The sequence below is a fragment of the Zingiber officinale genome, chromosome 9B, assembly GCF_018446385.1.
Source record: "Zingiber officinale cultivar Zhangliang chromosome 9B, Zo_v1.1, whole genome shotgun sequence".
NCBI lineage: Eukaryota > Viridiplantae > Streptophyta > Magnoliopsida > Zingiberales > Zingiberaceae > Zingiber > Zingiber officinale.
The window spans coordinates 8,167,224-8,184,881 of NC_056003.1; the positions used below are offsets into that span (position 1 = coordinate 8,167,224).

At 41.2% G+C, this 17,658-nt stretch overlaps 1 long non-coding RNA gene across 1 annotated transcript; it reads right to left on the reverse strand.

The window, feature by feature from the left end:
• Positions 1-4,532: 4,532 nt before the first annotated feature.
• Positions 4,533-5,005, reverse strand: LOC122023747. Its single transcript, XR_006123225.1, has 3 exons — positions 4,940-5,005; positions 4,684-4,866; positions 4,533-4,597 (listed from the first exon to the last, which is right to left on the reverse strand). It is a non-coding gene; the product is annotated as an uncharacterized LOC122023747 (long non-coding RNA).
• Between the last annotated feature and the right edge of the window lie 12,653 nt (positions 5,006-17,658).

Sequence of the window (17,658 nt, forward strand, 5' to 3'; positions counted from 1 at the left end):
ACATCGACTCCAGAAGCTGAGAGTTGGATCCGAAGGCCGCTCTTCGACACCTGATAAGCATATCCCTTCTTACTTGCTGAGAATTGTATGTTTGTCTATACTATGTTTTCGGATATCTCTCTAGCATTCATGGAGTAGATCCCCTTGTTCTGGGATTAGGGAGTAGTCACGGTACAGATTGATGTAAGACTCTAATTGTGTTTGTACTTGCTGGATGAACTTTCATGCTTTGTTTCAATTGTTAATCGCTTACTTTTGATTGTGAAGAACTTGTCAGCCTCGTAGAGGATTACCATTAGATCGTACAACTGAGGGGCCCTAGTGACAGGGGTAAACCGTTCACGGACATCTAGGATAGCTCCTTGAGAGGAAGGCAAATTCTCCCCAAGGGAGCGAGAGATTAGGCTTAGCTCTACTCACCATTCTTAATCTACCAGTTAGAGTTATGTCCTCAAGATTTGCCGAGGTGCCCTTGTGACAGGGGTAAACCATGACAGGACTTCTTAGGGCATTACCCTATTCTGGCTCTTGAGAATACCCACTTAGCTTCCGACAATAGCAGGAATAAGGACAGCGAGAATAAGACAAACCGAGACACATCAATACTACCACGACGAAACTGACCCCCTAGAACTCCTCATCACCAAGTAATATTTCGACCTTGCGATTGTTGACTCTCTCCCTCGACCTTTCTTTTCCCTTAGCCTGATCAAGACCGTTGGTAGTCTAGCTAACCATAAGTGGGCGATTGCTAGTGCTTATAGCCAGTCCCTGTGGGATCGATATTTTTATTACTAATGACGAATCCGTGCACTTACGGAAGCGTAACAACCATCAGTCGAACAGTAGCCTTATCCCATGCCTCGTCTACTAAATCGAGCTCCATAAGTCTTCGCTCGATGTTCCCCTCATCGTAGAGCTATACCCGATCAGATTCTACTCCGACTTCCACCGAGACTAATGCTTCACCGCCGTACGCCAGATGAAATGGTGTTACGTCTGTCACCTCCTTTAGAGTCGTGCGAAGGGCCCACAGGACGCTAGGGAGCTCGTCGACCCAGCTGCCTCTTGTGTGGTCGAGCCGAGCTCGTAGACCTATGAGGATCTCCTAGTTGGTGACTTCCCCTTGGCCGTTGCTTTGGGGTAAGCCACTGAGGTAAAGGCTTGCTGAATGTCATAGCCTTCACACCACTCCCTGACCCTCCGATAGGTGAACTTCCTCCCGTTTTCTGAGACGAGCCGATGGGGAATGTCGAACCAGCACAAGATGTTCTGGCAGACAAATTTGATGACCATCTATTCGGTTATCTTTGCTAACGGCTCAGCTTCCATCCATTTTAAAAAATAATCCACGGCGACGAGCAGGAATCTTCGCTGAGCGATCACCATTGGAAAAAGTCCAACAATGTCCATGCCCCATTGGTCGAACGAGCAAGACACCGTGGACGCCTTCATCTCCTCGGTCAGTCGGTGTGAGATATTATGATATTTTTAGCACGATAGGAAAGTGGCTATTGTTCGAGCAGTGTCTTCTTGAAGCGTGGGTAAAAAATATCCAGCTAGAAGGATCTTCCGAGCTAATGACCGACCACCCAGATGACCTCCATAGGAGCCTTGATGTACTTTTTGGACGATGTACTCCATGTCTTCTGATCCAACATACTTGAGCAGCAGCCTCAAGAAAGCTCACTTATAAAGTTGGCCCCCAATTAGAGTAAATCGTCTGACCCTCTTTTTCAATAAACGAGCTGCTTCCTGATCAGCTGGGGTGCTGCCCGATCGGAGGAACTCTATCAATGGCATTCTCCAGTCGTTCGGAAAAACTATTCCCTTCATCCGATCGATGTGTGCCACCAATGAAACCTGCTTGATCAGCTAGCTAATCACGACCGATGATAATGAATTAACTAACTTAGCCAGCTCGTCTGCTGTCTGGTTGTCTGATCGGGGGATCTTCTATATAATGACTTCTTGGAAATTTTCCCTCAGATTCTCGAAGGATTTTGCATATAGCTTGAGTCGGGAGTTGCTTATTTCGAACGTGTCAGATTGGTGCTAAGTGGCTAACTGAGAGTCTGAGTGGATGAAGATTTTTGTAGTTCCAATGTGCCGAGCTACTTGTAGGCTGACTATCAGGGCTTCATATTCAGCTTCATACTCCAACCGAACGGACAATTGCAGCCAGTCCTCCCAGGGTGAAATTAACAGAATGTCGATCTCGCTACCTTGCTGAGTGGATGAGCCGTCGACGTATATTTTCCAAGTTGCATCTGGCTCGGTGTTCTAAACCTCTGTGATAAAATCAGCTAAGGTCTGGGCTTTAATCGTCGTTCGGGATTAATACTGAATGTCGAACTCACTGATCTCAGTCATCCACTTGATCAGCCATTTAGACACCTCTAAATTTAGAAGGACCCTTCCTAAGGTGCTGTTGGTCATTACGACAATCGGGTGCGCTAGGAAGTACAGTCGGACTCTCCAAATGGCTAGCACCAATGCGTAAGTTAATTTTTCAAGACAAGTGTAGCGGGACTCTACAGCTTTCAATATATGACTCAAAAAATACACAGGTTGTTGTTCGTGGCCATTTTGCTTTAGCAATGCTGAGCCAATCACATACTCGATGGATGACAGGTAGATCCAGAGTGGCTCGCCAGTGCTCGACTTGGCCAATACAGACAAGGAGTTGAGGTACTCCTTAAGATCTTCTAGCGCCTTGTTGTACTCTGCGTCCCATTGGAATTTCGTTTCTCGACGCAGCACCTTGAAGAATGGATGACTTCGGTCGAATGACTTGAAAATGAACCTTGACAGCACGGTGATCTGTTCGGTTAGCCGTTGAGCCTCCTTTAAGTTGCAAGGTGGGGGCATATCCTGTAGCACCTTCACCTTGCTCAGATTTGCCTCGATGCCCCATTCAGTAACCATGTATCCGAGGAAGCGACCACTCTTTGCGCCAAACATACATTTGCTCAGGTTCATCTTTATCCCATATGCCCTTAAGGTTCGACATATTTCTTCGATATCTGCACAAAGATCAGCAGCTTGAAGGGATTTTATTAATATGTCATCGACATATATCTCTATGTTACGGTCGATTTGTCGATGGAACACCTTATTCATCAGCCTCTGGTAGGTGGCGCCAGCGTTCTTCAATCCTAACGGCATAATGTTATAACAATACGTTCCATCAGCCATGATGAAGCTGACCTTCTCTTGATCCTCCTGGGCGAGCGACACTTGGTGGCATCCTTGGTACGCGTCGAGCATGCAGATCAGCTCACAGCCTGCCGTAGAGTCCACCATCTGATCGATCCTAGGCAGCGCATAGAAATCCTTTGGGCATGCCTTATTCAAGTTGCGAAAGTCGATGCAGACCCTCCACTTGTTGCCCGGCTTAGAGACAAGCATGACATTAGCGAGCCAGCTCGGGAATTAGATTTCTCGGATGTGTTCGGCCTCCAGTAATTTTTCGATCTCCGCCCGGATGATCAAGTTCTGCTCCACACTTAAGTCCCTCTTCTTCTGCTTCACTGGCCTAGCGTCTGGTCAAACGTGAAGCTCATGCTGAGCCAGGCTCGGCGAAATCCCAAGGAGCTCATGTGTCGACTAGGCGAACACGTCATGGTTTTGTCTGAGGTAGGTGACTAGATCTACCTTCTTCTCGCTTTCCAAGTCGACGATGACAAAGGTAGTTGCTATAGGTGATCGGTGGCCGGCTTGAAGGGGAGTTGGATAGCTAGGTCCCCCCCCCCCCAAATCGATTGCTTCTCCTACAAAGTTAGTACGCAAGCAGAAATACAACTAACTAATGAAAACAATAAAAAAGAATACACTACAAGAAAAAAGCTAATAGACAACGCTTTTAAAGCGTTGTCTTTGTGCCTGAAAAAGCGTTGTTAAAGGCAGTGTTGTTAAAAGTCTGCTCAACGACAACGCTTTTAAAACGTTGTCGTTTGTAGCAAAGACAACGCTTTAAAAGCGTTGTGTATTTTTTGCAAAAACATCATCTTTGCAACGCTTTAAAAGCGTTGTTGTTTTTGGCAAAGACAACACTTGTGCAACGCTTTAAAAGCGTTGTCTTTTTAAAATAAAAATAAAAAAAAATCTATTTACAAAATCATTTTTTTATATTTACAAAACTATTAATTTTCTTTTACCATGTCTAGATTTGAATTTGACATATAAAATAATATTAATTAGCTCAGCTAATGATTTCAAACTCGTACCAAAACAATAGAATTCAATTACAAAGTATTAGTATTTACAGGAGAATTCAACTATACACAAAGACTAAATAGTTCTGTTTCAAAGTAGATAGTGACATTCGAATTTAAAACAAAAAAAGCACAAAATAGCTAGTCGGCCTCGAAGACAACGATCTGCATGCTTACTTCTACTAGATATACTGATAAAAAATGATTGTCAACTTGAGACTGGGATAAAACACCTACCACTGCATATCTGCCACAGAAAATAATACCATCAGTATTATACAAAATAAATTTTCACTATTAAAGTTGAAAACAAGGGAAACATGTAAAAAACCTAAAAGTAGGGTAGTCTTTTGATGTCATCTTTGGTCAAGTAAAGCAACCTGAAATTTTACAAGTAACAGAACATTATTTTCATTTGTAGATGTTAGCAACATATGTGGGAAAATGCAAGAAAAAAATAACATACTTTTGATTACTTTCTTCTTCAGTGAACACACTCATGCTTTCTTGAATTTTGCTATAAAAACTAGAACATTTCAGCACACTATGCATATTGTAGAATGTTAGGCATTAGTAGATAGAAGCTACATTTAGTATTGGAATATGTGCAAGGGTGACACTGAAGCATGCCAAAAGTGTGCCTTTCAATCTGTAAAAGAAGTTCCAAGTTGTTAAAAACCAATTTAACAACCAAATACATATACTTCAGTTTAGTTGTTTACCTTTAGAGTCAATTTACAAAGATGTGATTCCACCCAACCTTTCCAGTTCCAAAGGTCCAAATCATTTTCAGCAGTCATATCAATCTCTAGATAATTTTTGTAGGCTTCAAAAAAGGGATAAGGCTCAAACAAACAATCCGGTCAGTTTTGCTAGCCTCCATTACCTGACACATTGTCCACCATAAGACACTTTGAAGATAGATAAAACTTGTCAACAAGATTGGAGCAAACAAAATAAAATGTACAGAATTTATGAGATCACACAAAAGTACAAACTGGGTAACTAAAAGGAAGGTATACATGTTTGCTATTATACATATTTGTTTTAGGGTTCATGATTTCTAAAATTCAGGGGACTGTGGCAAAGTGGCACCTGAATATTTGGCACCAAGTGTAAAATTTGTTCAGTGTCTCTACACCGATTCAAACTGCGAACAGTCTGCTCATCAATATTTTGTAATATTGAGTCATGTGAGATATCTAGGTCCTGAAAGGCAATAGATATGAGAAATTATAAACCACTGAGAATATCGCAATGCTACAAAAGCACATTGAATCAGATTTAGTAATTCCAGAAAAAAGAGGATATGAAGACAAGCTTTCTCAACCACCAAAGGAAAGGTTTGACACCATAAAACAGAATCTTCTTCACACATTAAAAAAAGAGTAGTTTGAAGGAAAAAAAGATAACTTACTTCAGGAATGACCCAAAGTGATAGTTTAGCATATAGAAGATATATGGAAACTCCATTGAGCTTAAACTTCATTACAGGGACATAAGCATCTGGAATAAGGTGCAGTTCTGTTACTTCTGCCACTAATTGCATCCTAATGCACTTATCGATAAGGATTACAAATTCCTATAATAAAATGATTTTCAGATGATCGCAGAAGATTACAAACTATAGGATTATCATTTGGCTATCTAACTTATCGATAAGGATTAAGATGGACTAAACTCATCTGCGACAAATCATGATGCCTCTGCGAGGGTTTGCAAATCCTGCTCCCCGCTAAGGATCTGCAAAGAAAACTGAACCCTTTGTAGGTTTGTTTGTTTGTTCGAAAGAAAAATATATCGAAGAAATTATATTTACTCAATCTCTTATAGTTTAGGACTCATGGCTAATCATGCAAGAAGTGATAATTTCTCACCTCGCCCTTGATAACCCATGTAGGAAAGCCTTGGATTCCGACGGATGAACATTCTGAAGCCATGGTTCTTCGCCGGCGCCATTAGGGAAGCACTCGACATAGTCCAATACTTTTGTAGCTTCACTTCCGAACATCTGCAATAGACGACAGTGACTGTATAGATTCACAGAGAGGAAGGAATAAAAAAGTTCAATGAGTCTTATGCTTGTTCACTGCAGCCTCGACGAACAATAGCAGCACGTAGCGAGACAACAGAAAGTAGATTTAGAACTTCGTGAAGAACTAACTCTGTTTCAGTTGCAAATAATATGTGCAAACATTTTTGGCAAACAAGGAAAAAATCATGCGTGAGTTTAGTTATGATTATCGAATTGACCATCATTGTGCATGATGATCTGCAAATACAGGGATTACAAAAACTTAATTTGACCATCAAATTTGACTACTTCCTGTTACACCATCCTAATGCACTTTCTCAAATTTGACTAGATTTATTACGCTTTGCCACCTAGCTAACAAAACTCTTTATATTGAATTTAAACTACTCATAAATAAAATAATTAATGGTCAATCAATTATCCAATTAATATTGATTTATTGAGTTAGTAGTCATCAGATTGGTGGTCGTACCTGGCATTGAGAAAATCACTACTGAACAACACATTACATCTTGAGAAACAAATTATAAATTTGCAAGCAAGCAAGCAGTCGACCAAAAGAAGCTGTCACAAACAAACAAACAAAACAAAATTTCTGTCATCTTGAGAATGTGTCATATTAGATCACTACAAAGTCCATCTTAATTCGATAAACGATGAGTTGTATAAAATTGCAAGTCCAATGAATGTATCAAAAACTATAGCATTATTGAACTACATAAGTTTACCTAATAGCCTAATAAAATAATGCAACTTCCATAAACATCTCTTGGCTCTTGTTAATCCCATGGTCTAAGCAGATTTTCACATATAATCATACCCTTACAGGAATGATTCCTCTGTATCCACATCACAATTGAACACTCTTATATGGAGGATAAAAGAGAAGAGACGTGAATTTATGGATAGTGAATGCTTTAGTAGGTGTAATTGCTAAAGCAATTGCGGTTCATGAACTCATTTCATAATATCAAATAATTCATGCTGCATGGCACCATCATAATCCATGCTGCATGATCCATGTTTGATGATTAATATTTTGATGCTCTCAATTCAACTACATTAAGAAAGCCCATGAGTCAATTTGGAGTGCAAGTCTGCATACACATATAAGACAAATATTTAGCAAAACGAGTAATAGATACTTTTACATTTCATCATGACCCAATAAGCACTCAATAAGAGCAGGTTGAGGAATCAGAGAAATTTCCTATCGACCCTATTTCAACCCTAGACAATTTATCATAATTTTATAAAAGATCTAGAGACACATTTACTTCACCATTCATTGGTGAATTGAGGGAAACATTGATATTTCCTGTTGTTTTCCTTGGCAGCGTCAACCTTTACAAACTCAACCAAATTATGACTTTAGTTATATTAAAAGTAAGACAGGGAAAAAATTGTGTATCAAAGATACTACGTAGCACATTCAAAATTGGCAATACCATGGATCCTAAAGATAGAATGAAAGCTGCCATAGAAATCTGTCCATCGCGAGCAGCAGGCGGCAACACTTGCGAGCGGCAGGCAGCAGCGCACATGAGACTGCAAGCGGCAGGCAACAACACTCGCGAACCCGAGAACTGTAGAGCTCGTGAGGACGCGAGCTTCCGAGGCTGCGATGGCGTCGTTGGCGAGAAAATTTCAGGCAATTGGAAAATGAGATTAGGGTTCTCTCGGTGGTGGCACCAATGAGAATGATGGAACCATCTTCGATGGCGGGGAGGAAGGAGTCTTGCTGGAACTTGGAGAACCGGTGGATCTCATCGACAAAGAGTATAGTGCGACGGCCATGGGATCAGGTACGGTCAGCGCCGTCAATAGCCTCACGAAGCTCTCATATGCCAGAGGAAACGACGGAGAGGGTGACGAAGAAGGCGTATAGAGAGGCGGGGAGAGCTGAGGAGAGGGCGCGAGCGATAGTGATCTTCCCAAATCCATGCGAACCCTAGAGGACATCTCGTCACAAAGTTAGATGGAGAAGGCATGAGATGAGTTTCGGGTGATAAGGGTTCGGGAGATAGGTGGGTGCTAAAGTTTTTCTACTCCTTACTTAATCCAACGGTTTGTATTAATTTAGATTTAGACGAGAACTTAACAATCGACAACACTTTTTAAAAATCGTTGTCGTAGACATTAAAAAAAAGACTAATAGACAACGCTTTTTACAAAGCGTTGTCTTTGACCCATAAAAATCACTAATAGACAACGGTTTTTAGAAAAGCGTTGTCTATTAATAAGAAAATAATGAAATAGACAACGCTTTTCACTAAAAGCGTTGTTAAAGAAAAATAGACAACGCTTTTTATAAAAAGCGTTGTCGTTTAAGTGTTGTAGAATCGTAATTTTCTTGTAGTGATACCAAATTGCTAACAAGCTCGATGTAACATGGTTCGGAGATTGCTTGCTCCTAGTCCACGACGTGTCCTTGAGGTGGACGAACCCTTGATCCTTCGGTGGATCAATCCCCGACAATCTCCGGCTAGAGCTTTCTCCTTCTTGGTGGAGCAAACCTCTCACAAAGGATCTCTTCCTCTTTACAATGATGAAGTTTAGGTTTGGGAGGAAGAGAGTAGACTTTAAAGCTTTTGGCAAAGACTAGGAGTTATTCAATAAGCATGAGTTGTTGGAGCAATCCCAATGGTCCGTGGGACCATGTGTTTTGGTGTTTGGGCAAAGGGTTTAAGTTAGGTTCACCCTTGTTATTTGATATATGTATGTGAGTGTGCAGGATACACATGTGACTCAGGTTGATGACTTCAGGTCCGATGAAAGATGGTGCATCTGAGGGACCGTGGACAAGGCAGCGAGGACAAGGGCCGAGAGAAGCGACTTTGAGGCATACGCGAAGGATGACATTGGGGACGAGCCACGGGCTTGTATGCATCCGAGGGACGAGAGCCAAAGAAAGTAGGTTTGAAGGCAAGAGGTCAATGCTACAAAGAAGCGTCAAGTGAGTCGTCAGGATGAGGGTCCGAGTGCTGAGAGAATGTACTCGGGTACCAGTTGACTGCTGGTTTCACTAGTCGACTGGTGCAGTCAATTGGTTCAATCGACTGGCAGTGAACAGAATGTTTCCGTTCACTCGATCAGTGTGGAGCAGTCAATTGCTAGTTTTAGCAGTCAACTTGTAACAGCCACTCTCCTTACTACTACTATGAAGGCGACCGTTACTATACTACTTATACTACTAAACTGGATTTCCCTTAACTTAAAGAAAATAAACTTGTCATGATATCTGTTGTTGTTGTTTGTTTTTTTTTTTTTTTTAGCATGCTATCTTACTACTAATTATTTCAGTACTGCCAACAACCAAGTCTATCAATCATACTAAAATGTGTTAGCATGTTTCCATAATAGCATTTAAAACTTGTATGCATGTATATACTTGTGCATATTTCGGTCATGGCTGTACCTAAAAAAAAACTGCATGCATAACAATTTATTACCAGCTCAACCTTTAAATGTTAATACTCTACAGTGTGCATAAGGAGAACTTCCGAGCATTTTAAAACCAAGCATTTTATCAAGCATCATCTATGCATTTAACCTTCCGAATGGTTCCCGAACCTACCAGCAGAAGACATCTGCCGACCAGTGATACCAGCAAATTATACCAAGCAAAGTAATTCCAGCAGAAAGAATACATGCATTTCTTTCAACTCATATATTGCATTTCCAGTTTAACACATGAATACCCAGCAATGTAGTAAAAGGGAAACTAAACTATGTAATTCCCACGGCCTCACGAAAACTGACAGCAATATAGATACCAAGCAGGAAAATTTTGAGCATTTCACAACAGGTTAAATCTTCCAGCAGTATCAAAAAGGCAATGCAATCAAGCGAAAAAGAAAAGAACTCTATGGTTTTAACTCCCACGGCAACACTAGGAAATTTCCAGATTTAAGCAATGCACCAAAACCGAATTTCATATAACTCAAACAATTCATATTGTACTCAACAGAACCAACGTAATTAATCAACTTCAAAACAGTAAAACAGGGAGAGCATAAAGAATCTAATTTTTTAATAATTCTCCTAGTTATTTAAGAAGAAACCTAAATAATTTAACTTGCAGGAATTTAAAAACAAGGTCCCCAAATCTTCCATCACCGCCATCCACACACACATCACCAGTGTCTCCTTGTCGCCTTCTTCTATGCCATTTTAGCCTTTCCTTTATTTTTATCCATATCTGCAGTAGGAGGAAAAGTAGCATCTATAAGCTAAAAGCTTAGTGAGTGCTTTCTACTCACAAAATCCGATAAGAAATGCATATACGTAAAAGAAAACAGGAGGTACATGCTCAACATGAAATAGAAGTGAAACTACATCATGCATCTCTAAAGGAAACAACAATTTATCTTGTTAGAATCTTTCAATTTAGATAAAAGAAACTTGTTCTATTTGTTTCCAAAATTTAATACTTTTATACTTTAAAATAATACTCAACTTTACTTGGGCCCGGCATTGTACCACTTTGCGCGCCTTTCTTAATGAGAATTGAGGTAGCTAATCCCAAAACCATTAAGACACTTCTAGACTTTATGTCTAGGGGCAACTTGGAGCCCATCCCTTGGACCTTGTGTCCGGTACATGCCCTTTCTAAAAATAAAATACTTTTCTTTATATCTTACTTTAAATACTTCTTCTGATAAAATGCCTTGGCATATCTTTGAGCACTTGATATGCTACTAATCCCAATTCTTAAAAAGATTAGGGATTCTATTAAAAACTTTGGTCTCTTTTTTTTTTAAAACTTCTAACAGCAATACGGAAAACTAACTACAAACTCAAAATTTAATCAATCTATCTCATATTCATTGCTTATTAAAATCAAGCCAAAACTAATAAAACTTGTAAAGGAATATGAGCATTCTGATTAAGACTTTAATGTAGTTATCAACTAAAAGAATGCTGCTGTTATCATACTTTTAATCATGCACATTAAGCATATAAGGAACCAAAACCTAGCTCATTGCAAAATATTTCCTTAACTACTCTTCTAACTTCAAACTGTTCTAACATGGTTCTAAACTTAAGGAAATAAATTAAGCCATTAAAAGAAACCAACAGGACTCTCTCAAATAGGGTTGATCTACACCCATTGCATGGCACAAACTCAAATCTGACTTACTCAACCATAAAATGATCCCATAATCCACCTAGCATATTCGGATTTAACAATTATGGCAGCAACCATTATAAACCAACCCGAAACCACAGAAACTATAGTTGGTTCTTCATAGATTAGAGATCAAAAATCTTGTATTAAGCCTTTGTTAAGTCTAATCGAAGAATTCTTTACAGATCAAACTTCACAAAAGGATTTTGTCTAACTTCTTAGAGTACACGGCAGCAAAACAGCAACTCTAGCATGCTTCACAGGAAACTCAAACAACCAGAAAACATACACAAATCGGAACTACTCCTACTGCAGGTGAGAAGCAACTCACCTTGTGTTCTTGAACTTACAACCGAAGGGGAAGTGCTCTACGGTTTGGATGAAGTGAAGGTCTCGGCGATCCCTTCCTATCCGCGTGTTCTCCTTGACGAGGAGACCACGAATCCGCGAACAACTCCCGGAAAGAAGTCCTCGCCGGCCGCCGGAGACGAGCCCTAGCGCCGTCGCCCCTTTTTCGCCCGAGAAAGAAAATCGCCCGAAAGAGTCGGCGCCGTCGCGAGAGAGAAGAGGAGTTTAGGTTTTTGTCCGAAAATCACTAAAGTCCTCTCTTTATAACCTAGGTAATTTGTTCTCTGTTAACCCTTAAATATTGTCCGTTCTCTCCTTAATTAACAATAGCCGCTGGCACAATTGGTTGGCTGCGTTCTGCTTAATACGCGGCTCGCGGGTTCGAGTCTCAGCTGCAACTATTTTTCTTCATATTTATTCTCTATTCATTTACTACTGCTTAGATATTATTCGCTCCATATAAGGTTAACAAAAATCGTGTAGCTCAGTTGGTTGGTTGGGCCGATTACAACTTGGGCCCGAGAAGCTGGGTTCGAATCCTAGCTCTTGCACTTTTTTTTTTTTTTTTTTAAACTTTCTCCACTCGGTAATAATACCAAACGGACTCCAAAAATTGCATAAAAATACTCTAAAAATTTCTAAAAATCTCTAGAATATTTTAAAAGCATTTTCAAATATTTTTAAAGATATTCAGAATTCAAAATAGGGAAAATTGGGTCGTTACAATTCCCCATACCTTATAAAAAGTTCGTCCACGAACTTAGAATAATTCTGGATATTTTTGTCTCATGCTATCCTCTCGTTCCCAAGTGACTTTCTCGTGCTTCTGGTTCTGCCATACGACCTTCACTAGTGGCACTTCTTTGTTCCTTAGTCTCTTGACTGTTCTGTCCACTATCTGTGTAGGTCTACTCTCATAACTAAGATCCTCTTGGATCCGCACTGACTGAGGTTCAATCACTTGGCTAGGGTCATGAAGACACTTCTTTAACATGGAGACATGAAACACATTGTGTATTGCTGACATGTCTTGTGGTAAGTCCAGTCTGTAAGCTACTCTCCCAATCCTCTCTATGATCAGGTAAGGTCCTACATAACGAGGACTTAATTTGCCCTTCTTGCCAAATCTCATCACTCCCTTCATAGGAGCAACTTTGAGAAAGACTAAATCTCCTACTTGGAATTCCAGTGGCCTTCGGCGTGTGTCAGCATAGCTTTTCTGTCTACTCTGGGCAGTCTCAATCCTCTGTCTGATCTTCTGAATAACCTGAGTGGTTTCTTCTATCATCTCAGTCTGAATGCCCAGCTACTTCCATTTCTCTTCTTTCTCCAGCTTCTTGCCAGCATATAGGTGATCTGCACTTTCTGCCATATAATGCTTCATATGGTGCCATCCTGATGGTGGCTTGGTAGTTGTTGTTGTAGGCAAACTCAGCTAAACACAGATACTTGCACCAACTGCCTTTAAAATCTAATGCACAAGCCCTAAGCATATCTTCTAGGATCTGATTTACTCGCTCTGTCTGTCCATCAGTCTGAGGATGGAAGGCTGTGCTGAACTTGAGCTTGGTGCCTAGTGCAGTCTGTACACACTCCCAAAAGTGAGAGGTGAAGCGCCCATCTCTATCAGAAATAATAGATTTGGGAACTCCGTGAAGTCTGATCACCTCTTTAACGTATAGCTGTGCTAACTGCTCTATAGAGTGTGACACCTTGATGGCTAGAAAATGAGCAGACTTGGTCAATCTGTCCACTATCACCCATATCGCATCGTATCCATTTGTGGTTCTTGGGAGACCTGTTATGAAATCCATGGATATGTCTTCCCACTTCCACTCTGGTATAGGAAGAGGCTGTAGAACTCCTCCTGGTCTCTGGTGTTCTGCTTTGACTCTCTGACATGTCAGGCAGGTACTGACATATTTAGCCACATCTCTTTTGAGTCCAGACCACCAGAATTTCTGTTTCACGTCTTGGTACATCTTGGTAGAACCAGGATGCATAGAATATGGCGTATTATGGGCCTCTTCTAAAATTCTCTTTCTCAGCTCTTCATCATTGGGAACACAAAGGCGATTTCCCTGATAAAGAATTCCACTGTCTGATACTCGAAATTCTGAATTTCCTTCTTCTTGTATTCCTTGCTTGATCTTTTGGATATCTGGATCTTCACTTTGCTTTTTCTGTATATCCTCAAGAAGGGTTGACTCTAGGGTCAATGCAGAAAGTTGCCCATAAATAATTTCAAGTCCGAAATCTGACAACTCCTTCTGTAGTGGCAGGGCTAATGATGATAAGGACATCAAGGATGCACTGGACTTCCTGCTTAATGCATTTGCCACTTTATTAGCTTTACCTGGGTGGTAGAGGATTTCACAGTCATAATCTTTGACCAACTCTAGCCACCTACGCTGTCTCATGTTTAAGTCCTTCTGAGTGAAGAAGTACTTAAGACTCTGATGATCTGTGAAGATTCTACACTGGACTCCATACAAATAGTGTCGCCAGAGTTTCAATGCAAAGACCATGCCAACTCAAGATCATGAGTGGGGTAGTTCTTCTCGTAGTCTTTGAGTTGTCCGGAAGCATAAGCTATAACTTTTCCTTCCCGCATGAGTACAGCTCCTAAGCCCATCTTGGAAGCATCATCAGATGTCAAAACTCTTGTCATCCTCTGGAGCAGTCTGGTCAGTCTCCTCTTGAGTTCTTGAAAGCTCGCTCACATTTATCGACCATTCAAACTTCTTGTCCTTCCCGGTGAGGGCTGTAAGTGGAGGCTATCCGAAAAGTCCTCCACAAATTTCTGTAGTACCAGCTAAACCAAGGAAGCTTCGGATCTCCCCGCATTCTTGGGTCTCTTCCAGTTGTTGACCGCTTCTACTTTGGTCGGATCTACTTGAATACCTTCCTTTGAAACAATGTGACCTAGAAATGCCACTGCTCAACCCGAACTCGCACTTTGAGAATTTAGCATAGAGTTGCTTTTGTTGAAGGGTCTGAACTATTCTCAAGTGCGTGTCATGCTCCTCTAAAGTTCGGAATAGATTAGAATGTCGTCGATGAATACAATGACAAACTTGTCAAGGTATTCCCTGAACACTCTATTCATCAAGTCCATGAAGACCGCAGGTGCATTAGTCACACCAAAAGGCATGACTACGAATTCGTAGTGTCCGTATCTGGTCCTGAAAGTTGTTCTGGGTATATCACTCTCCTTCACTTTCAACTGATGGTACCCAGAGCGCAGGTCTATCTTGGAGAACACTGTTACCCCTCTCAACTGATCAAATAAGTCATCGATTCTGGGCAGTGGATACTTGTTCTTGATGGTCACTTGATTCAGAGCCCTATAATCTATGCACATCCGCATAGATCCATCCTTCTTCTTGACAAACAACACAGGAGCTCCCCAAGGTGAGTGACTAGGGCGGATGAAGCCCTTGTCAAGTAGCTCCTGAAGTTGCTCTTGTAACTCTTTTAGCTCTGCTGGAGACATGCGATATGGAGCTTTTGAAATTGGACCGGTACCAGGAACCAGTTCAATCTCAAACTCCACTTCTCTGTTGGGAGGTAGTCCAGGTAGCTCTTCTGGGAATACCTCTGGATACTCACAGACTACCCGAACTTCTTCCTGTTTAGGTCTTTCTTCTTCTTCTGTACTCACAATGAATGCAAGAAAACCAGCACACCCTTTAGCTAACATCTGGTGAGCTGTGAGAGAAGAGAGAAATTTCTGGGTCTTCCTCTTTGGTACTCCTGTAAATTCAAAGGATGGTTCACCTTCTGGACTAAAGATCACTTTTCTTCTGCGGCAGTCCATACTTGCTGAGGAAATCCATACCCAAAATGATATCGAAATCTGCATAGCGAGGACTACCAGATTAACACATAGCTCTCGATCTGAAATTCAGATCGAAGCCACTGACTAGATTCCATGACTTCCCGGAAGGTAGGGTTGTCGAACTTGGAATTCATACTTTGAGGTACCGTAATTCTTTGGCAAAGGTATGGATACAAAAGAATGGGTCGCCCAAGTATCAAATATACTGAAAAATAACTACTTGACTGTTACGACCGTGGAGGCACTAGCTTCCTCTTTGGTAAGGGAGAATACTCGGCATTGTCAAGGCTGGAATTGGTGGAGCTTCCAACCTTCCTTGGCTGATCTGAGGTCCTTCCAGAGTTGCAGGCATATAATGTAGTTGAGGCTTGGCTCCATATTGTATTGGCTGTGGCTGGGGTGCTTTGAACTTGTTAGGACACTGCTTGGCCATGTGTCCTTCTTGACCACAAGAATAACATCCAGTCTTGCCCAAGAGACAGGCTCCTGGATGTGTTCTCCCACATTTAGGGCAGGGAAGGAGCTTAGTCTGTTTGATTTCTGGTCCTCCCTTCTGGTTACTTCCTGAATTCCACTGCTTTCTTTTAGTGCCCTTTCCTTTCCAGTTCTGATTATTTGACTGGGGTTTCTGATTTCCCCCAGTCTTGGCCTCCATCTTGATTGGCTTGTGTTGCTCTCTTTGTGCCTTCATGCTGCTCAGGTAGTGCTCAGCTACTAAGGCTCTACTGACCAACTCTTCTCCAGTCAGGGGTTGATGAGTCCCACTGCTCACATTAAGTGATATCACAGGCTTCAGCATTCTGAGCATTAGTCTGACTCGCTCCTTCTCTGTACTCACTAGTTCTGGGCAGAGACGGGCTAGCCTGTTGAATCTCTTAACTGCTTCCTCCACTGTCAGATCCCCCTGTCTGAACTCCATAAACTCCTCGTAGTGCTTGTTGGTGATCTTTTGGCGAAAGAACTCGTCGTAGAATTCTGTCTCAAAATCAATCCATTTCATCTGATTGATTGCCCTCTTGCTCTTTACTCTCTCCCACCACATGCGTGCATCTCCAGTCAGGCAGAAGGAGGCACACTTGACTTTCTCGACTTCTGGCCAGTCAAGAAGCTCCAGTGTTTTGAACCAAGCCTGGGCATCCCAGGGCTCAGTTGTGCCTGAGAAACTCTCTGGTTTTAGTTTCAGCCACTGTATGAGGTAGGCTTCTTGTCTCTGGGGTGCTGTGACGACTCCTTGGGCAGCTGGTGGAACCTCAGTTACCACTGGAGTCTCCACAGTTACTGTTTGAGGAGTAGGAGGGACTGGTTGCTGATTTGCCATCAGATTGGCAATTACTTGCTGCTGTTCAGCTACTTGTTTCTGAAGTTGGGCAACAACTTCAGAAAGATTGGGCTCAGTTGAGCCTGGCACCTCATTCTCCTGAACATGGTCCTCAACACGAGCGGTACGGGGACGTCCTCTTCTCGACATCTAGTTAAACAAATAAGAAAATTTGATGATTTCTCTACCCTTTCTAAACATACCCATTTATATATTAAGAAAGGAAATAGCTAAAAAAAATAAAACTCTTATCTTACTCATTCTCTTATAACTATCCATCCATACTGCAAATAATAATGTAAATAAAGGAAAGCAATAAAGAAAGAACTTAAATACTTTCTTACTTGAAAGCGGCAAGGATGATGCTGATGTGTGTGTGTTGCTGGCAAATGGACCTACTCTGATACCAACTGTAACAGCCACTCTCCTTACTACTACTATGAAGGCGACCGTTACTATACTACTTATACTACTAAACTGGATTTCCCTTAACTTAAAGAAAATAAACTTGTCATGATATCTGTTGTTGTTGTTTGTTTTTTTTTTTTTTTTTAGCATGCTATCTTACTACTAATTATTTCAGTACTGCCAACAACCAAGTCTATCAATCATACTAAAATGTGTTAGCATGTTTCCATAATAGCATTTAAAACTTGTATGCATGTATATACTTGTGCATATTTCGGTCATGGCTGTACCTAAAAAAAAACTGCATGCATAACAATTTATTACCAGCTCAACCTTTAAATGTTAATACTCTACAGTGTG